We start from the raw sequence: 24,007 nt of genomic DNA on the forward strand, positions 1-24,007 counted from the left end.
TTATTTGATCTTTAATGCACTTATACCTTTCATTCTTGGTTTGTAAACACTATCTTGAATATTCAAGTATGCATTATACAACAGTGCATAATATCTTCTATGAATATAAAATCCCTGCTACATATTTAGTTTCCTGCAAATTATGTTTAAAAAACATAAATTGGCAGTTTTATATACACGACACAAATTTTAACATATAATGCGAGGTAAGCCTACTCCATAGTGCGTGTAACGGAACAAGCTTCGTTAAAAATATGAAATTAAAAAATATATGAAATTTTATTATTGATAGATATGAGCCGGGGCTCAGTTTGGATAGTTTTGTCTTTTTATTTTTCCCACCACGGCCACTTTTGTCAGTCGGTGGGGGAGTGACTCCGTCACCGTATTGATTATTTTCTGCCTGGATGGACTGATTGGTCGAGGTCAGGTGGTTGACCTTGACTGATTACCGACCTGCTGATTACCGGCAGCGGCTACTGATCGGAGCGGTCGGACACGTTCGGCAGAGGCGACGTGTATCTCGTGCTGTCTACTGGTCGTACTGATGCCCATGGCTGGCTAGTTCTCCGACTTTCGGCAGGTAATTTTTTTTTTCTCTTTCACTTTTTTAACTTAAAATAGTTGGCGGTTTTTCTCTCCCACGCAGACACATATTTTCGTTGATTAGTTAAAAGTAGTCTTTTCATTATTTTTGTAATTTGTGTTCCTTGTGTACGTTTCCTTGTCGCAAAGTGTTCTATCCTGTCTTTCGTAACGTTCTACATTGTTCATTTATTTATCTATGCCAGTTAAATATTATATTTTGCGCCGTGCTTTCTAATTGATCCGTTCGGCGAACGGATATTATTTATTTAGTAATCACCTTGTCTTTATTTAGTGAAAGCGAGACGGTACAGACTTTGCAACTTTTGTTACCTGCCCAATGAAACAGCACTGTTAAACCCAAAATTGAATGCCCGCGCCCTGCCAGCGCTACTGAACCGTCATCCAACTGGACTGTCTGTACTTCATTTCGTCTTGAACAAGGTTGGAGCTGAAATGTTTTTTTCCTTCTTCTTGTACTTAAATTGAGAGGATTGGGTTTTATAGAGCGATGCCAGATATTATATCTGGAGGAGGGCCAGTGTTAATATTAACTAGTATTTATTTAGTTTAGTGACATGATCTGAAGGGGAGGATTTCATCTTTAATTCGCATTCGTGGAGGCAACTAAGCCCCCGCCTCATTCTAAAATCGGCTTTAATTATTTTTTTGCTACAGACTTGAAAGAAAATTACTTTAAAAAAAAAATATTGGGCCTAGAAATTCTGCAACCTTATTCTTCCAGTTCATAATAATTAACCGTTCAAAATTTATATTTACTACATGCCGTACCTGAAACTATGTTATTTATGTCAAATTTCTATATTCTATTAAGTTATTTATATGTCAAATTTCTATTTATTATGTTATTGTCAATATTGGAATTCTATTTATTTTTGTTATTTATATTGTAAGTTACGCGGTGCACCGTGGTGCTGCACTTAATTGTATTTTGTATGAAAATGTTTGCCATCTAATTAATTATATCATGTACTGGAAATTTTGTCTCTCTTTGTCTCTCTTCCCACTAGTGGCATGTGGTTTTTTTTTATTATGCTTTGCTCCGAGTTTGGGAGAGGCGCGCTTCCGAGACCTCCTGTTGCGGTTGAGGAGACTTCCGGTGAAGTCTAGTTTCACTAACTCGGGACAGATATAATGACAAAGAAATGTTAACGATTAGCGCAAAAAAATATATTGTATCAGCCAATTATCTTTATTCAAATTCCATTTCCCTATTCAAACTCAGTTATTGATATAAAAATAATGCTTTATACATGATTTAGGTATATTTATTGATCAGTTTTTTTCTCTATACATCGGGCGACGAGTCAGGCGTAGACACACAAACATAATTAAAATTAATCCAGCCCGAAGAGTAACGCTCAGCTAACTAAAGTACACACACACACACACACACACGCACAGAATAGTATGCTTCAAGCAGTAATATAAGTTACTAATATTGGATGATATATTAGAAAACAAAATTTGTTTGGTTGCAACTACAGTTATAATTCCAAAGTTTCATTACATAAAAGTTTTTTCTAAATTAATAATGAAATAAATACATCATTTAATTTATACAATAAGTATAAGAAGTTACCTACTATATAACATCGATAAATATCGCCGCATAGTAGGTCGAAACTCAATAGGAGAAAATAGGAAAATATAATTCCAATTCAACTTTGTATATTATCGCATTCTACAATATATATATATATATGTATATATTAATATATGTATCTATATGTATATATATATATATTAGATTCAAAAAGGAGACAATAAAATAAGATGAAGACTTGCTTTTTTATCGATTTTATATCAATCAAAGGTAAATATAACAAATAAAGAGTTAATGGAATATGTTAGAGAACATTGCAGTTACGTAGGTATGAAACATTATTATAACTGGAGGTTTTTCAGTTTGATATCAAATATAAATGTTTGTGTGACCAACCAGTGTCAGGCTGAAATGCTGTAAGTAGTGTGGGTGATCTACAACTTCTGTCAGGACAAGAAACGTTCAGGCTTCGTTGTGAGATGTTATCTTGGTCAGACTCAATTAATGTAATGAACATCATTTCTGTTTCTGAGTTGTGGTATTTGTAATCACAGTGATTAATGTTGCAACCCATTATACAATTCATTATGATACTCTGGTACTTGCAACTGCTGTAGTTTAATTATTTGTGGTTCTCATTGATTAATTGAAGTGATTACACAGTGCCTATATGAATCATTGCTAAATCATAATAATAATTGTAATTGCGTTAATCTATTTTATCCTATAGTGGTAGTAAATTAAGTTTAAAAATTGAATACTATTTATTAAAACCGCCAACTTTGAGCGACAGTAGTACTTTGAAAAGATACCTCGCACAAGGATTTTTTTCTCTTGTTTACTATATTAACAGTACATTAGTTTCAAAATCGTTAAGTTTATTAATAAACTGTATTAATTTTAAACATATATATATATATTCGTTTTATGAAATAAAATTTCAATAGTATAAAATAATGTTTCATATTATGGTCATTTTGTATAGAGCACCAGTGCCACACAACGCCTTTTATAGCATGCTTTATACTCAAACATTCTTATTTTAATTTTTTATTCATCTCTTTGAAGAGACCAATCACCAGTTAGGTCTTTTTAACTGCCAATCTTCACACCTACTGGTACGAGAATCTTATCAAACATAATAAGGGCGAGAGTCCATACAATACAAGGTCGATGGTACTGATTGCCTATCAGACAGATTGTCGCTGTAACACGAATTGTGTACTCATTGCCTAAACATACTTACCTTTGAAAGTCACCGGTGCTAAAAGCATATTTGTTCGGCAGTATGACCATCATATCTTAAATTTAATCATACCAGTTCAAGAAATCACTTTTTTACCAGTTCCAATGTATGGGAGATGGTACGGGCATTGGCTCAATTTTTAGATTAAAATCATCCAATTTTTGGGGTTAGTTACCTAGAGATCAATTAAAGTTCTTTAATAGATTTGAATTATTTCAACCGTTTAAGCATACCTATTTTCTCATGTCTGTTATGATTTTTAGAGCAGCAGTATTAGTAAAATTATATATACCTCTAGTCAGAGCGAAAGTCTACTAGCCCTTTGCTACAAGTCTTTAAATACATTGACTCTTACACTTAGTGGTCTTTTAGGCTCGGCTAAGTATTCCCTCTTAGTATTTCGAATGCTGACCTGTGTGTAAATGTTCCTTTGTTATCGACTTATATATCAAAATGTTTTGTATTATTTATCACTTAATTATAATTGTATATAAATATTTATTTTCCTGCAAAACGTTGAAGCAGTTTAACAGGATAAAATATATATTCTAACCCAATAAACCTAGTGTTTTATTTTTGTAACAGAAAAAAATGGTAAATACCCGAAATCTTATTTTTCTCTCAATTAATGTATTGTAACTAATAAACTGTGTTATAGCATTGCTAAATGACTACAGTTGCTCAAGTCATGGTCATAAGTATGCGTCAAGCCGTTCTAGATATTCATTACAGTTGTTAGATAAAAAGTTTTATTCACTCCTTTGTGAATAAAAAGAGTCAAATTAACGTATATGTTGAAAGACATCTAAGATGTTTTGCATATGGATTTTACCACCAGATATTGGTTTTTAGATTGGGAAGGGATGGATGCATGTGCACTATTGATTGGAAACTTAAATCACTTACGGTTTTTGCTTTTAAAATGATAATATTTAGGTATGAAATAGTTATAAAAATATGTCGTTAACATTTTCTATGAAACATTCATAGTTAATAGATAGAATTAACGGTTTTATTATTTTATTTACTAAATTCAAATTATATATTAAAACACGCATAAAGTTGAAGATAGTAGGAATTTATGATTATGAAACCATTAAATTATAAACAAACTATTAGCACAAGACGTAACTAAATAACAGCTCTACATTGTCAGAACTCTTTACTGACTCTTTTCAGACCAGAGTACAATATAAAAGGATCGCACCACTCTTCTTCAGAAAATGGACACCTATTCCGATCAATCCATTATATTACTCTTTACAGAGTTCATCTCGCGTAACAGCTTGGAAATATTACTCTTTAATTAAATTGAGAACAATCGTAATTCTATGTTATGTCCTCTTTGAAATCTACACTAAATCGTTTTATTTCAATATAGAAACTTGTATTTGGTTTATTTATATTTCACATACCTTTAAATCAGGTTATTTGGTTACGAGACGTATAAAATACCGACAATAAGCTAAAATAACTAAAACAACACTATTGTGTGCCATATCTGTCCAAATCTTAGAAGCACTGCAGAGTGTCTAAAGTTAGAGTTTGTAATCTAAAATGTTCTACTTCGGTGTACTAGACTCTTTAGTAGAGTGGTTTCTGTTTTAAAAGAAATAAATAATTCTGTTACTTAATTCAGTATAAGTTAAAAGTGCTTACTTGTACTAATTTATTTAAGAAATATTAAATAACTTTTTATATTAAAACTAACCATACCTTCATACCTGTATGGTTTCTAATAATCTATGCTATATCTTTCAGTATTCAGAACTAAACAATTTTAGATAATTATGACGAAATTTGGAAACTATGTATCAAAGCATAGTGCCTTATGATTTAGTTTACGCGTTCATAACGTAAAGGAATAATATATCAGTAATAAACTATCCTTACATATAAATTATCCAATTTATTGCACGTTTCAACACTTTACAATATATATGCACCTTACCACTGTAGCTTCAGTCTTTCTATAACTCTGTATTTTTTTTCTTTCATTGCTCGTTTAAAGTACGTTTTAGCTCATACCAAAAGTACCGAAAATGACGAAAGATCTGTGTATATTCAATATATATGATGTATATCTCTGAGTAATACATATCTTAAAATGTTTTCGTATAAGGTATTTTGGTACCATTTTTGTGTAGCTCTATTTATTCACATATCTTTATTACTCGTTGCTTATTATGAAATTATTTTAAATCTATAATTTAAATATATAAATAATGATACTTGTTATGTTATGTTATGTTTATTAAACCTTTTAATAAAAGGTTTAAAGAACACATACAAGCTTTAAAAACAAATAACATGTCTACAATAAAATCAAATTTTGCTGAACACTTATTGGAGACTGACCATAACTACACAAATATTGAAAAGAACATGGAAATTTTAGATATCGAAAGGAAAGGAGAGAAATTAAACACAAAAGAAGAATTACATATTTATCTAAATTATAGTAAAGATCCTCATAACATTTTAAATAGTAATCTGAAAAATAAGACAAATCCAGTTTTTAAAAAAACTAAAATATTAAATACACATTACAAATAAGAAAATTACAACTGTGTCATTTAAATTTAACATATGTTTAAAAGGTCAACATGTGTATATCTAATTGTTTATTATTTATTTATTTATTTAAAGGTAATATTTAAAGGTAACCATCATTTACACTGATGATGGTTACAAACCGAAACACGTGTATGTAATAACAAGTTTTAATTTAAAGGGTTTTAGTTAATTTCATTACATTAAAATAATGATAAATATTTATATATTTGGTTATATATTTAGTTTATGAAAAGTAGTCTGAATAATAATAAGATGTAAGTGTACGCCAGATTTGGGTATGTAACATGCTTCGATTAAATTGCATGCAAAAAGTCTATATAAAATTTTATTGCTATCAAACTCCATCTTGTCTGTATGAAAAACATTCATTCGACGGATTTTAGATAGACCCTGTTGAATCTATCTAAAGTCTAACCAACTAATCTACTGTATATACAGGTCAAATTTGTATACATAATTATACTTGTCTGATTGCAAATTTCAATATTCTGTAAGTTTCTTGTTATCATCTTGGTTAGCTCTAAGATCATTGTAAACATTTTTGGTAATATTGAGCGAAATCCCATGGAGTTAAATAAATAACCAAAAGCGTTAAATTTTAAACAGGCAAATGTATTTTTACTCATTTTTCGAATATTATTGAAAATAAAATCTGGATTGATAACTTTTAGGGCAATAATATTTTCAGTGGTTATTTAGAAAAATAGGCTGGCTGACACAATCATTTTGATCACTTATCATAGACGCTGAGTCAACACCTAATGATGATAGGTACCACTGAAGAAAGTTGGGTGTTCGAAAAAAAAACATATTTATATTGCCGAAATTATACAAGGTACGCCACTCCAATTTCACGTATTAGGCTACGTTGAGATTTAATACAGAACTTCAAGCCTATAGCTCATTTAAATATACAGATAGAGCGAGAGACAATTATACATGTAATCAATTGCTACACACCACTTAAAGAATCAAGGAAAATCTAGAAGTCAATGATACTCAGAAAAATTCCATAAATGGACATGCAACATCGTGGAACTTATTCTTGAATATGTACTACTGAAGTTCCATCAACAGATGAAATCTTTCTGATCTATTATTCTATGCATTATAGCACTACATAATAATGTACTAAACAACTGTTATACTAAGGAAAAACTAAGAGACGTGAGGACATTCCCAGAAACATATTACACCGAATATTTATTTCTATGAGTTTATTGCAGTGAAAAATATGATCTACATACAATTTTCTAGGCTAAACCACATGTAACGCATTGAGAAATTTGCAGGTAACCACCTGAGCGTATTGTTTAGTTAATTGTAAACAAAGTTTTCGTTAACAGTACCCGCCAATATCAAATAAAATTCGTTCTTTATTGCATTGTCCTATACTTCGTTCGAATACTATACCGACGGTAAATTTTTATATTATTTTTACTTCTTTTCCAAAACAAATATTGTACAGTTATTGCTGTGAAATTATCATAAAGGCACAATAAACATAAATGAGTCGTATGGCCGCAAGTTTGTACCATCTGCATACATCAATTTGCGCGTTAATTAACTATAGCCGGACATAATTACAAGAACGTTTGTTCTGATAACAATACGTTGATATACTTAAATCAATCTGAATTTTATGGGAAAGCACTGTTAACACATTGGTGGATATATATATATCGTAATATTAATGAGAAGTATTTCCGTTGAATACGCTGCAAAACTTTGGTTTCTGTCTGCGTGTTTACGCAATGTATCGTAAACTTTTCATTTTATAATAAGCAATACCGAGTTTGGTGACGGTCACTTCACTCCATGGAATCTTTCTGAGGGTTAGTATTACTTTGTATTTACATTAGAATTATGATTAATCCCAGTGGTAACGAGAAAATACCAGAACAAAGAAACTTTTTTCAACTAGTTTAAATAGAATAAAAGGTTTACAGCAAAAAGATCATGAAAAATGGGTGACAGGACTTTACTTCAGGATTGTAGTACCTTATTGACCTCATCGGAACTTGCGTTAAACGCATATATGAAATCGAATTCAAAGAACAAATATTATAATATGCCTTACGGCTAGTTACGTTGAGAAAATGCAACTGTAGACTTTGATTTTAGCTTTATATTTTAAATATTTATACATAGACCAGAAGGAATGCTATGATGGTGCAAGTCTAAACATGGAATTTGGCTGAGCCATATAGTGGTGTATTGCTCATCAGGATGACACAATCAAGAAGTTATCTCCTGTGCGTTTTATGCCTTTAACGAGTACAGTAAATTTTAGAACGTTTCAAGACTTTTATTAGCCCTGTGTATTTTGGAGTATTCCAAACAAAAACTCCATTCGGTTTATAAAATTGAGTATAAAATTGTTATTTTATACATCCTCTATTGTTCATAAATTATTTTATGATTAAAGTAACATAGTATTAGTATATTTCATCTAGTGAAACATGTGACAGTAATGGTATTTTACATTTAAAGCAATAAGGCCGTTTTTAGGTTCGAAAACAGTAATTTAAATGTAATGTTTTATCTGATGATATTACATTTTAGTATAAAAAATAAAAATGAAATATACTTTGATATTATTGGATTTTTTACTTTATTATTTATATTGCTCAAAAGTTATGTAAGTATCCAGAAGAGTAAAATATACTATTTTATTCAGTACCCAACGTCAATTTTTTATACAGCTAATCGTTATAAAACCTGGAATTTACTACTTTTTTGTATAGTACCAGCGATTACAATTTTTAACTTAGGTTTTTACAAATTTTAAACTATTTTATTGATGAAAAACCTTTAACTAGTTGTATACTGCTATTTACTGACATTTTCAGAAGTTAATATATATATATAAATAAAATTGTGAAAGATAGCGATTTCATTCAATCAAAAGAAAAATTTTTTAACGGGTGAGTTAAAAGACATCAATGTTTATTTAAAAATAAACTATCACAATCTGTTTTAGATTTTAAATCTATTCATATCTAGTAAAACTAATATAAATATTTCAAAGTATTAGTATAACCCAATAAGTTTCTAAAAATTAAACAGACTTTACTTAGAATTTTTATTATAGAAATAGAAAGGTCACTTTAAAAAAATTACGGTTTCAAAGCTTTTATTGACTAAGCGTTGGCGAGGTTATAATATAATAATAATAATACATCTAGAGGTTGGTAAAATTTAATTTCTGCATTCATGTCTCTCTAGACAATATCTCGAAAACATACTAAATAATGGTTTAATTTTAATTATAGTGCATTTATATCAATGGATTGAGGGCAATATTTATATTAGTACCATAATAGCAATGAAGAATAATATGCATTATCTACATTTATAAACTAAATTGAGTACAACGATAATATATTCTAACTTGGGACATAGTAATACATATAACGCAATGAAATTATCACTATACACTTGAAATGTTCCAAGAAACCTTAGGAAATCCTTTTACATGAGACTTGGTGAGACGTTTAGATATAGAGATAAATAATTCGTTTATCACTTTTTTTAGATCATGATCAAAGGTACTCTGACTATTTGCCCAGAACTACTAGTGTTCATACATGTTTCATCCAATAGTGATACTTATCCAAACGTATTACTAAAGCAAAATAATCAGTCCTACACGAACAGAACTACAAGTATAACACTGTAAGCGCTCAATATCCCTGTGTTCTGATAATGTTAAACGTGTTTCTCATCCATTAGCACTAATGTTTGTATTGTGTCTACAACATCAATCCAGTGAGATCGTTTACCATCAAAATAACTCTATGCACATAGTATCTCAGTAACTGTAGTGAGTCTTATATGAGTTACTCCACCTTCTCATGGCTGTAAGCAAATCAATATTCGTTGTTGGTTCTATGCTTTAATAAGATATTTGAATTCATAGATTGAAATATAGTATATATACATTTAAATGGAAAGAAAAACCACTTCTAAGTATTATATATGTATTCCTTAATAAAATTATATAGATACAAAAGAATTATTAAGTCTTATATTGAGGGAGAAAATTTAAACATCATTTATTCATGATCTGACATTAAAAAATTAGATTTGTTTTGAATGGAAATGGCCAGTTAGTCTCAATATAAATAGAAATATTATGAATCTGTCAAAGGCTATTCAAGTAAGGGTTATAAATTATACATTGTTTATTACTAACTGTCGCCTGATAACAGTCCAAATATAACTTCTAAAATTACGTCTCACTAATTATTACGTCATTTAGAAAATAATAAATATCCTCAGTCATTGTGTAACAAACAGAGCACTTTAAATGTATATAGTTTCCAAAAATTAGGGCTGCTCTCACGGGTTCTACTCTACTTTAAAAATGTATTCGTATTTGCTCCAATTTTAATTTTACAATGTAAACAAATAATAAATGTAGTCATAATATTAAAAATTAAGCGCATGGTGTAATGCAATATCTACCACTGTTAATGATAAATCATTAAGTGCTACTTTACTTTAATTAACTATCTTTCTAGTTTAGAGTTCCAAAGTTTTATAGCTAAATGTATAGAAAACGTATACGGAATAATTTATCATATTTGTATTTCGTAATCAAAATATCAATTTCTTTGATTTCCATAACAATATAAATTACACGCCAAACCTTGTCTAAATCTGTCTACTATGTTTTGTCTAGTTTTGTATCAAATGACCGTTAAGATATCCAAACATGTTTACAAATATTCGAATGTATAATACACTCTTATATAACGAATATTTGTTTTATTATCTACAAGTTTTAGAAGTTCATCCCATCGAGTGGTACTCAAATATTGGCAAGCCTTTTATTTTGCCATTCAATGTTATATATTTTTCAAAACAGAAGTAATTTTTATATTTTAGATCACTATTGCAATACAATAAACAAGCAAAACCTTTTAATTGATAAATTTAGACTATCCCTATTTAAACATTCTCTATTTAATAAAAAAAAATTATATACTTCTCTTCCTCAATGTATTAGAAGTTAAAATATTTTTAAATCATTTTAAGTTCATTTAAAGTGCCAATTGGCTGGTAGAGATTTTTATAGTATACAAAAGGCTCTCGAATAGATCTCGATGTAATGTAGCAAGTCCAATTGCAAGCATAGGTTGCTTATTAGTTAGTATTGTAATTTTTCTTGCTTTTTATAAACGTTTAGTGTTATACGATATGTATGATTATGTTATTTTGTGTTATAGGTATTTTAAGTTTTATAATATTAAGTGTGTCATTATTATTTTTTAACTTATTATTAACTAATACGTATTGACAACTGTGTAAATAATGATTTAATATAATTCAATTCAGTTAATTTTAGGACTAGTAATTACCTACGCTGCCAATTATACTTACTAAACCATGCAAGATCTACTTTTAAGGATAGACTCAATAACCAAATTATATAAATACAAACAAAAAAATTAGATGAGATGGATATAATTACGTTGGATGTTGTAATTTCAGAGAACGTACTTGACTTCCTTTCATGCAATATTGAAGCAATTAACTTTTCTGTTATTCCCAATAAAAATGTGTCCTTATCTTTCCTCTTTCAGTATACTTACCATGTTCAGTGAATGAGTTTGAACAAATCTCATTTTCTTACAGGGAGGTACAACTACATAAATATTGTTTAACTAACGAACTATCAATAATTCATGTCGGTAATCATGCTTCTATAACCGGTCACTTTTATTTTGTTTAAGGGCTTAAAATGTTTTCATAAAACACATTGATAAAGTCCGTGAGAAACAGTCTGGAGAAAACATGACAATTATATATTAGTGCTGTGTTCGCTTCGAGTGCTTAACCTAATATTCCTCTGCGTATGGCTTAAAATCACTGGAGATTACTTTGTTATTGTATAACACGAAAATGGTTTATTTACCGGATTGTTACAATTAGCCTTTAAAGTATACAATTTACCGATTAATATGTTATCAATTGAATTTCTGATATCACAGTTCCAACATTCCTTACTGGCGTGGTAACTAGCAACAAACAACAAACAACAAAAAAGAGTTTAATTACAGTATAATATTATTTGTAAGAAATATATTTTATTTTCTATATATTTAAAGATTGCATTAAAAATAGGATTATCTGTACATTTGAGGATATAAAAATAAACAAACTATTTACCATTTTAGTCCAACATAAGCATCACGCAATTCATGAAGTAATGTATACTATTATCTAATGATTTCAAATTTTAGTGATTTCCTTATTTATTATTATATTAGTAGTTATATTCCAGAAGTAATTCTCGTTACAAGAACCTATCGTGACTATTTTATTAATACTTATGCTATAATGCACGCTCAGTTTTAATAAATACAATATTATGATTTTAAAAGTACAAAATTCTTTTCGTTATTGAATTTAAACTTGTAATCGAATTAATTCATATCACGTAACAGACTTTGCCGGGGTTGCATGGAAATTTTGAAATCTATCCTTTATTTCATTCTTTAGATGTCATACATTCAGTTATACACACTATTAATGAAGTGAAATTTTACATCCCTTTGGAAATAAAAAATCTATTTTGTCACAATACTGAGTGATGGACCAATTCCGGTCATCTAAATTGCATGATATAACATGCCCTATCATGCATCATTTTCTATGCACAAGTATCTTCATGCAAAATTTTAAGTCTACTTAAAAAATCATGTTTGAGATATCTTGCGATAAATGCATTCACATTTATTATATTCAGGTGATATAGGGGGGATACTACTACGAAAGGGTGCGTTGTATACAACTCTTGTTACCAACTTGTAACAATAACTCTTCACTACATTATTACCTGTTACTCTATGAATAAGTATATCATGATGGACATGTGAATTAATCGAAAAACAGTCAATTATAAGCATGTTCACATCCACACCGGCAGGTAAAAAAGAAATTGTTTCAGTCTCCTGAGTCAGTTTCAGTGACGCTCAGCCAAATTACTTAGTTGGACGTGCAACATCATAAAACACATTCTGTCGTATTTACAAGTGAATTATCATCCAAAATTGAAGAAAAATATTTTCCCCATAATGCATTTATATTCATGTTCATTAAATTAGGTTTCAGGCAGTTGTCCAAACGAATAAAGTTTTAATCAGCGCACTACAATGGCGAGTCAAGTTTTAGATGTGAGTGTCATAAATTTTTAGTATTTTTTATAATTTATTTTATTCTATGAATAAAAATCACATGTTAAAATCCGAAGTAATTGAGTTTGTTTTAAAAGTTATTTAGTATAGTGTTATCGTTCCCAGAAGACCAAGTATAAGTATTCACAAACGCTTAGGCAGAACGCTTAGGCAGATATATTAGGGTGACGTATACCATCATTGAACTAAGTATGACTAATGTACAAATTATAAACTTCTTACTAAATTATATTTCTTTTGGTCAGTTAATGTTCGAAATATCGCATAATCTGACTAACAGATGTGAAATTTTTCCTGCCTCACAAGTAATAGGCTTCCCTAATTTTCCGAAAAAAAATTTGATTAAACGTATTTTATCATATAACTATATGTGTAGCAAATTATCTCTTGCATTGGGGTTAGCTGTTATGAATAATATGTAAAAATTAAATTCATGCCAACAAGAGCAAAAGAAACGAGTTTTGGAATATGCAATATTTTCCAGTGCAGTGATTGCTTTGTACTAATTGAAGAATGTATGGTATATTGTTACTCTTGTATTCGATTGATTTAAACGTAGATTTAATCTTGATATAATCTAAATTGTTTGTGAACTGTGTTAAATTCATGATTGTTTACAAATCTTTATAGACATTCAATGAATAGTGACCATAGTCGATGCAATGTTTCAGGCTGTTTTTCTGTATAATTATATCCTATACAAGTACAATAGGCTGAATGTATAGTTTTTACTATAGGCCTTCGTATTGTGCTTTCACCTGTTGTATTCTTGTTTTTCAGCTCACACAAATTGATATTAGCAATACATGATATTTTCTTATGAAAGAGCTTTTGCTAAAATCTGTGGCATTACAATAACCCCTACATATATACCATTCCTTTTGACTATTTCATACAAATTGCAGCCGAAATACCACGCCATTTATCAATTAAAACTGAAAGAACTGTTACTAGGTTTAAGAGCAATGTTTTAAGCTGAAAATATTTCACTCAAGAATATTGTTACTGCAAAGTGTTTTAATGTCCCATATACTCATGTTTCATTAACGTCAGGGTTGTTTGTGCACTCACTTGCCTGTGAAAATAATGCTCTCTTTCCTTGTTAAACTGAGAATAATGAAGACTGTTTACTTCATAAGATTGGCGGTAATGTTCAGGGGTGTACTTTAGTAACCTTTAAACTGAGGCTACTTACTCGTTTCTAATTCTTCTATAACTCGTTATTTCTAAATCCAAAATAGGTTATCGATTAACTTATTCTATTTATAAATCATAAATTTTACCTCCAATTTACATGAACAAATTGATTATTTTTTGGTTTTGAGTAAATATAATATGAGAAAATTACTTTGGTGGGTTTAAACATCTAGAATAAGGTTGTATTTTAACTTACAATTTCCTATTTAACTTTATAAAGTAAATTTCTTAAAGCATTATACATCATGCATTTGTAATAGTGGTAATATGGAAATAAATCATGAGTCTTTTACTTATAATTAACTATCAGAACAATATTTTTAGATATAGTTATATTTCTGAAAGACAAATATTTAGGTTTATAATTAAACTGACGTGTACACGTAAGTAAGTTTAAATATATTCCTATTATATATAGTTTAATAAAGTAGTTTCAGAATTCGTAATTATCTCTGTTTCAAGTTCTTATTCAGGAATCACTAGAGAATTAATGATTTTATTCAACAGAATCGTGGCGTATTTCCTGTAAATCAGTAATAACTAATTGATTACCACTTCAACGACTTGGGAAGCTGTCTACTACATTTATTTTAAATATATTCTTCATTTTATTCTTGGTTCAGATGCTACAGAGTCATACTCTCGTTCTGTAGGTGACATCAATAATTAGTTTATGTTTCAATCAAGCAATTACGTTATTGTACGATGAGCCTTATTACTCTTTCATAGTGCCCCTTAAAGTGTGATGATATGTGCTGTGATATAGAAAGAAAAAAAAGTATAGTTTATACTATAGTAAAACAAATTTTAGTTTTGACGAAGGAAAGTGTTCATCGCACATGCAGTGATTAAAATATACCAATACTATCACATAATTCATTCTTATGTGTTCAAAATACAAGTAAAAAACATTGTTAAAGTGCAATAATCATAACAACCTAAGGTATATAATATTAAATAAACAAACAGAGTATAAGATTGTTTATAGTAATAATAAATTATTTGAGTATTAAGCTCAGAAGGCTTGTTTGACTTTACCTATCTTTGCTTTAGCAAGAGTATTTGCTTTAAGATAAAATACAGAAATGAAAAATATACATAGCAATTAAACACTGTATAGTTTGTGTTTAGTAAACTGTAAAGAAAATTCGAAGAAGTACATCATTAATAAATCTGGAGTAATATTATAAGTCAGCATGAGTAATTAAATGATGGTAGATCTAAATCTAATAACTTCAAAATGTATCTACTCAAAGGCTTTGCAGATTTATCAAGAACGCACCTGGAACTTGTTGTTGAGTTTCTTTGCCTCTACAATCTCCTCGTGGCAGCTGTTCAGTGAGGTGCCGAGACTCCCTCTACTCGCTTAAAGTAATCTTAAGCTTCGTAATTAATTTGTAGGCATCGTTGTACAAGACACTACTCCTCGATTCCAGAGATATATTCTTTCGGCGCATCTTTGAAATGGGTCATATTGCCCTGAAAGATCTTTATTTGTGAAATTGCCTCAAGACGGAATCCATTATTTAAAAGGCCTCGCAAAATTAAATTAATATTGTAGAATGTGCTTTAATTCACTAGTTGTATTATTTTCTGTATGTGTTTTCAAAAAAGAACCACATATACTCGTATAATGTGGGAATTGTTGTGTAAACTCTTAATCTCTAGCTCATACCAATTTGGCAACCCGTACCCATAGAAAATAACTAGTAAATTTACGATAAATTTGTTAGACGTTAAAATTTTTGTAACATAAATTAACACTTTTGACCAATTTTTTACCTCGTTTTGATAGTATACACTATTTTTGCAGCAGGTAATATTGCAGTTAATGTAGAAAAATTTACCGAAGGAAAAAAGAAGTTTATAATTATGTTATATGATCTGAATAGGAATATAGTATTGCGAGAAGGCTAAGGAAAAAGTGCAATTTTGTAGAACGTGACATTGAAATTATGATTTTCTCATGTTGAGGGAGAAATGGAACTGATAAAATTGTCATTTAATCTCATTAAAATTAAATTAAATCTTATTTATAAACGAGAAGAAATATATTTTTATATTAAGATAATTGAAAACCATTTTATCAAAATGATTGTGAGTGGTCTCAACACGTTTTGGTTGTGCTAAGTGATCGGTAGTATTAATCATTTGAACATTTTTTTACTGTAGCTCGTTTAGCATGTTTGAAAAGCACTAGCATGATTTGTTTCTATCCAACTTTGTTGATTACCACTGTCACGCTTCTTTCTCGTTGTATGTTAATCTAGCAAAAAATCCACTTTTTATTATTTATGTATAGCTTTGTCTGATCTTTACTAAATTTACGGTAATCTAAAAAGAGTGCACTGACTTCGGTTACCGTGCGGTTTCATTTTTTCTACTAGACCTATCCATTTAGAAATAACAAACTCTTTTAATTATTTAATAGTCTATAAAAATCATATCCATAATAAAAAGCCTTGATAGTAAAATAGCATTTCGTTATATAGTAGTTGAATGAATCCTCGCTATGCAATGTAGCCTAATCGTGACATCCATAGAAAAATATCAACAATTGAAAAACAAAACAACTAAATATTACTTAGACCCACAAACATACTGTAAAGTTCAGATTAGGTAATAAAATAATATGTTTGATAAATGTCATATTCGATAAGTAGCAAGAACTCTCTCATTAATGTACAGGATTTGCAGGGATTTTGTTAATGTTCTTTAATAACGTTAAATTGCAATACATTTTTAGACTAAATTAGGTAACTGATTAAAGTTTGATGATCTGGGAAGGTTTTCGATACTTCTTTGTCCAAAAGTGCCAATAACTTCTAAATGTGTGTTTATGTACTTGAAAAGAGTAAGAATATTTTACCCATGAGGTGTTCTCTAGGTCGATTACTTTCAAAAGACATTTAATATAATTTTACGGGTATACTAATATCATTATATTATTGCATATTAATATAATTTTTAATTAACACGGGTATAACCTGTAGTAAATACGTTGATATAGATGGCGCAAAACGTATTCATGTGCATCGATTTTACAGAGTAAAGTATGCTTTTGGAAAACATGTCATATGCTTAAATCATGCCATATGAAGTAAAGTTGGTTATATTTTGCACAGATTTTCAAAGTTGAGAGCTAATATAGTTATAAACTTTTTAAAATTTATAAAAATGTTCTATTTATGTTTAGTTTTATAGCTATAGATACAGTGAATATAAGTATACAACAGTGCGACAATACCACTTTCAAAGTGCACTACGTTTTGAAGCTGGAAGGCATTCCTCTTGCATTGAGCTTTTGTCACGCCAATGTAGAGAGAAATGAGAGTGAGAATATGTTTCAGCTTGTGATAGTGCGGAATGCAGGAGCATTTACAATAACAATTTGTCCAAATACGTGACCTGCGGTTTGTCAAATATGTTAATCTTGGATTTAATGAAACATCGTATATAAATTCCCTGTATGTGGATAGGGAAAACTAGCATTGAGTATCTTTCCTACAGCTCTAATAGTTTATGTAATAAACATTACACATTAGTTAACTCACCATGTACAAATGAAGCCTCATACTCATTATAAAGTCTTTTAAATTGTTTGTATATTCATTAATAGATGCCTTTATTCAGTACCTACAAATCGAGTACCATATAAAATTATTCCTAATATTATTTATTGAAAACTTGTTATACCTGCGTTGCATGGTGTCAGTAACATTATAACTATACTCTCCTGATTTAACAACAGCTTGTATGAAAACATATATAATATTTTACCTAAGCTTGGATGTTTTGTGACCAGAGATCGTGTTAAGTTTCTGATTTATAAACATATATTAAAATAAGAGCCGGTAGGCGAGGAAATAAAGACGATAAGAGTATCGATTTGAGTTAAGCCCAGGTTCAAATCCCGTCCGTGACTATTGAACGTTTTATCAGTGACACTCAGCTTAATCATAGGAATTAAAAAGCACTATCATCTATCTCGATGTTAAATTTATAGAAATTATGTTAAAAACAATTTAGTCTACAAATAACACCTTTCTAGACAAATCTTGCAGATATGTTTATCTATATGTTTATTAGTTGGTCTATACGAGTTGCTATCTAGATGCTATCATTGAGATTGGAAACAAATTTTTTAAGTTTGCGATTGACTCATTGCTATCTCATTAGCAAGTTACTCATAACAACAACGCAAACATTTTCGCTAATGCCTAGCCAAGGTCATATAGATTAACATGCACCATAATCAATCTCATGACAGAAATATAGTTTGTTCGTACAAGCGATTAATTGGCATCAGTAATGCTCAGCTAATAATAGTTGTTTGCTGTAATAATACAGTTGTTTTATTAGTTTTCTCAGCAATAATTTAGATTGATAAGTAGATTTATTACACTTCAAGGTTGGGACACACATATCCGCACCGCGCCCGACACGTGAGTCGGCCGATTGTTGGCCGTCATACGGTGAAAGAATTGCAGCGCAGTATTCAACCTGCAAGTCCACACATGTCCGCACCGACACCAGACCGTCGTGGCCGCACCGTGCCCGCACCGTCACCGATATGTGGAGTTTGAATTTTGACGGGCACGGTGCGGTCTACGAGTGGCATCATATTATGTTGTTTACTGTTGCGTTCTTCTTTTTAAAACTATTTAAGTAGTCTACACGTTCTATTTTATTGAATTATTTAGTATAGCCTACTAACTCTACATCCTGTGTTCGCTTACAAAATCATATTTATTGATAAAATTATTACATTTTCTTACCTTAGAGTAAACTAGTCATATTATCTTATTGTGCATATTTTCTTATTACAACAAATTTGAAAACCATGTTGTACACTAAGTGATTTTAAACAACTAAATTCGAATTATGAAATATCTATAAACATTTTTCATTAATTAAAAAATGACAAGCATGTAATTATTTGCGCAAAAATCTATTTTTCTTTGATGTATTGAAGTTACTTGATACATTTATTCCGGTATTTTGTAAGGGTCATATTTAGAATGTTTCTATGACATTTTAATTTTGTATTCTTTTCACTTCAATAAAGTAAAAATAAAAATATTTTATTTACAATAAGATTTTCAAGCAAGAAAAACCTATGTTAAAAATAAATAATAATAATAAATAATTTATTTCCCCATAATAACAAACTGAATATTACAAATAAATATTATTGCCAGTGCTTAATAATAAATAATACTATGACATAACGTATTTACAATAGCAGTAAATAACAAATACAAAAACAATTTCTACTTACTTTATTTCTAATTTATGTACTTAGAGTAATAAAATATAAAAAGTAGGTTACATCCTTTTAGATTTTTCTTTCTTTTTTTTAAACTATTAATTAGGCCAATAGATTTACAAAATAAGGGAAATTTAGGTACCCTATAAGAGGCTGTGCCTGGGTTGGGGATACTATATACAAATAGCGGAATCGAGCAAGAATGAAATGATAAAAATGAGTTATGGTAGCTTATGTAGTAAATAATGTAATATTACGTTTCAAAGTTTAAATTTAGTATAAATATTGTGCTGTAGTAAATACAAAGGATTTATGCATGATTTACAATTCAAATATCAGGCTTTATACATGTAACATTAAATATTATATTATAAATAATTATTTTATAATGCTCTAACGTGTCTATTTAAATATTATTATAACTTAGCAGACAAGACTAACCACACACTAATTTATTATCTTAAACATATACTCAATATCATTTTGACCGATCAACCATACTCTAATTTTTTTAGAAAATATATTTATGTTTCTACTATATTAGACTAATTCTGGCCATAAATTATATGTCCACGGAGCTATAAAAGAAAAAGTTTGTAAAATTTGTTTTTTGTATGTTCCAGTATATATTTTACAAATATTTACTATGTTTTACAAATTATTATGAACGGGCTTACAACATGGCAAACTCTTTGGCATCACACTATAGCTTTTGGGTTTAAAACAAAAAATACCAAATATACTGTTTATAGTGTATTTGACCGAAATTTACTGCAATGAAACACAAAATTAACAAGAATTATAGGGATAAAAAGTATAACCAAGATAATGATATTTACAAATTTTACATACTAGCTGATTGTACAAAGCTTTACTGTAGCATTGCAATGTATCATTCACCACAGCGATTAATAAAAATAACAACAATGAAATTAACAATTTTCTCAAGCAATACTTAATCTTCCAAATATTTTTTAAGTATCTGTCACTTCGAATATTCAAAAGAAACATGCTCTAGTACAAACAGTGAGATTGTTGCGCTCGGACTGCATACGGACATGTGTGGCCTCACAGTAACCGAGCCGAGCCCGCACCGACAATCGGCCGACTCACGTGTCGGGCACGGTGCGGTTATGTGTGTCCCAACCTTCATAGTAACAAACATGTAAATGAATTAATGTTGAATCGTTTAACCATTATCACAGTCCCTTCAGTCATTTCTGAACTAATATGAAGATATACAGTAAACTGAATGAATTAAAACCCAGTCAAAACCAAAAACCAAGCTATGGAAACTAAACTGGCTATAAAAGTCACCTAAATACTCACGTGTATGGCTCTCGGGGGAACCAGAGCGTTGAGTTGGAAACCTAATGGTCTGTACTAAATATTTTTATTTAGTAAAAAAATCCTGGAAACCGGAAATTCTAAAGCTATTACTCCATTTCAGACTTAGGGTTCCATATACTTTCGGATCATTTACAAAAACCATGAAGGTATTACTAATGGAAGTGTTATTTTCTGATGTTATTTGCATTACATGTAATATACTAACTGCGACTAAAAATTTAATGCACGGAACTTTTCCGAAGTTCCTTTCTGATGTATGTCAACCGATTTCTTTTAACAGCAGAATTGTTTTTATCATTATATTCCTTGTAGTATAATTGTTGTTTCTGTTAAAATGGTGGATCCGCAATAACAAATATATAACTATTTTTGTGTGTTCATATACCTTTTGATATATTGTGTAATCTGTAACATAAAACACATTTAATAACATTGTACATTTTATACGTGATGATTACTAATTTAAGGTAGTGGATGAAAAATATGTCACTTAATTTTAAATATACTACAGTATATATTATAAATTATACCGTTACAAATTAGGGTTTATTGGTGAGGCAAGTTATTCAAAATGATAACAGTTTTGTATTCCAGTTTATGTAAGAGTCGTAAAGTGAAGGAATGTGACATTGGAGTTAAATAAACAGAGTATGTAAACATGTCTGGAAACCCTTCTGATATTTTTCAAAAAATAAGAGATAAACTACATCCACTCTTTACATTGTTGTATGGTTATAGCCAGCTATTTTCTATGAAATAATCATCAATCGCCAGTTACATAATTAATATCAATATCATACCTTTGAACGACAAATAATATAATCAAATTAGAATAACAAAATAAGCAATCGAGAGATAAACGACCTTTCCGCTTTTAAACCTACATAAATCAGTTTAGATGTAATGTTAAATTATGTGATGATGATATAAAAGGAAAGCGGATACGAACCGTTTCAAAATTCTACGAAAGTAAGAACAATAGTTATTATTGACATATTATCGTACATTTACCGATTCGCCAGACAAACGGACAGTTAATTATCAATTGTGTTTCTTCATGTAGAAAATTGTTTATTAATATAGTTCACCGTTAGAATGCATATAATTTTCTACTTAAATACATTTACTTATTGTATAATTGCCTGAATAATTCATTGGTATTTGAATTCAGTGAGTAATATAAAAAAATTAATTTAAAACCTTTTTCGAGACAAATTTTCAAGTATCTCAACATCCATTGCTTATTCATTCTAGTTATTAATATAGTAACTACAGTATATACAGTATACTAACAGTATATTATTGTTAGTATTGACTGAGCGTTAAGAGCCAACTATTTAAGGGACGGAAAAAATTATTTCAGTATTTTCATTTGCCTGCACGATATCTTAAACTAACCATAGATTTAACATTCTGCATAGTTCTTTATTTTTATATAAGCTACACCGAGATCTATGATATTTATTGCCACTTTATATAGAATTTAGCTCAGCGTTATTGAAACTTTTTAAATTTCTACAATGGTAACGAGAAAACCATAGATTAAATAAATACAAAACAATGTCAGTACCGGAAAAAAACTATATAATATTATAATATACTAGCAGTTGCCTGCCGCTTTGCACGCAATTTCCCGTTGAAAAACAGTACACTATATTCACGTATTCTTTTTCAATCACATTCAAAACATTGCTGAGATAACTGATAGTCGTTCCCTCGTGAGTCTCTTGGGCGCATTATGAAGGTGTGTATCATATTTTATGACTCTACTTTTCGTGGCTTTTGCTAGGTGTTCATAAGTTATTCAGAACAATTAATTTATATGGATGAATCTCGATAAACTAATTAGGTTTTAAAGAATCAAATTCAGTCGGTTAAAATAAAGTTTCCGTCTAAGATATTTCCTGTATTATTGAGGAATGTGCCTTCAAGAAAATTTATCAACGAAAACCAATTTCGATCATAAAGCATCTTTTTTCGGCTCTTTTCATTTACCTTCGATCTAACCAAATTCGATTACCTTATGTGCCAACATTCACGGAAAACTGTTTTATCCAATCATTTTAAAAAAGTCAGACAAAAATTTGGTTTTAATATATTTTGTACTTTCACAACAAACTTTCAATATGTTTTCAGTAAGTTATCATCCATATCACCAATATTTGGCAAAAATAAGAAATGTCTTTTTTTATGCATGGAAATAATAAACCTAAAGGGGAAAATATGGAAATCTGACTCCTGAAGCATATAATGGCACTGAATACAAATTTATAGTGCCTAAACAACGTAAATTTCATCTAGAATGCTATAAAAATGTTTTATCTTTACATTTGAGATACAGCTGACCCTCTTGTTAGCAGTCCTTAAAATATGGAAGCGGTATAGTTTCAAAGAGAAAGACAGTAATAGGATTTTCTCCCAGGATAATGAATTACATCAGTGATGTAAATAAATGTCATCGCTTTTGAGGAAACTGTGGTGTAAAAGTAAAAAGAACAGACTTTAAATATAGAGATCCGTTCAAATAAACATAGTTGACTTCTGCGAAAAATTTATATTTTCAACCAGATTACATATTATACAACTATATACTCGTTACAATTTACATGATACTTAATGAAAGTCTTAAAAGAATAAGACATGATAAAATTAATAGGCCACGTTCTTATTCAAACACTGTGGCTAAAGTACCTTCCCTGTTATATGTTTTGCCAGAGATCATATTTTCTTCGTCCAATCGCAACGGGATGAGTTGGAACCGGACACGGTGTTTATTTCATTCCACGTACAGCATACAAAGCCATGTAAGCACATTAAAGAGTTCTAACAGTTCAATGTATAATCATTTATTCGACCCACAAAGAATATTCATTCAGGAAAAAGAAACTATATAAAGTAGATTATAATATGAGGCACCTAGGCCACTTTAAGGGCCGAATGGACATATTGAAAACGAAACGAAATTGAATGAAATTATCATGTAAAATAAAAAAAATCTCTAAAATATCTAA

The sequence above is a fragment of the Homalodisca vitripennis genome, chromosome 6 (assembly GCF_021130785.1).
Source record: "Homalodisca vitripennis isolate AUS2020 chromosome 6, UT_GWSS_2.1, whole genome shotgun sequence".
NCBI classification, from domain to species: domain Eukaryota; kingdom Metazoa; phylum Arthropoda; class Insecta; order Hemiptera; family Cicadellidae; genus Homalodisca; species Homalodisca vitripennis.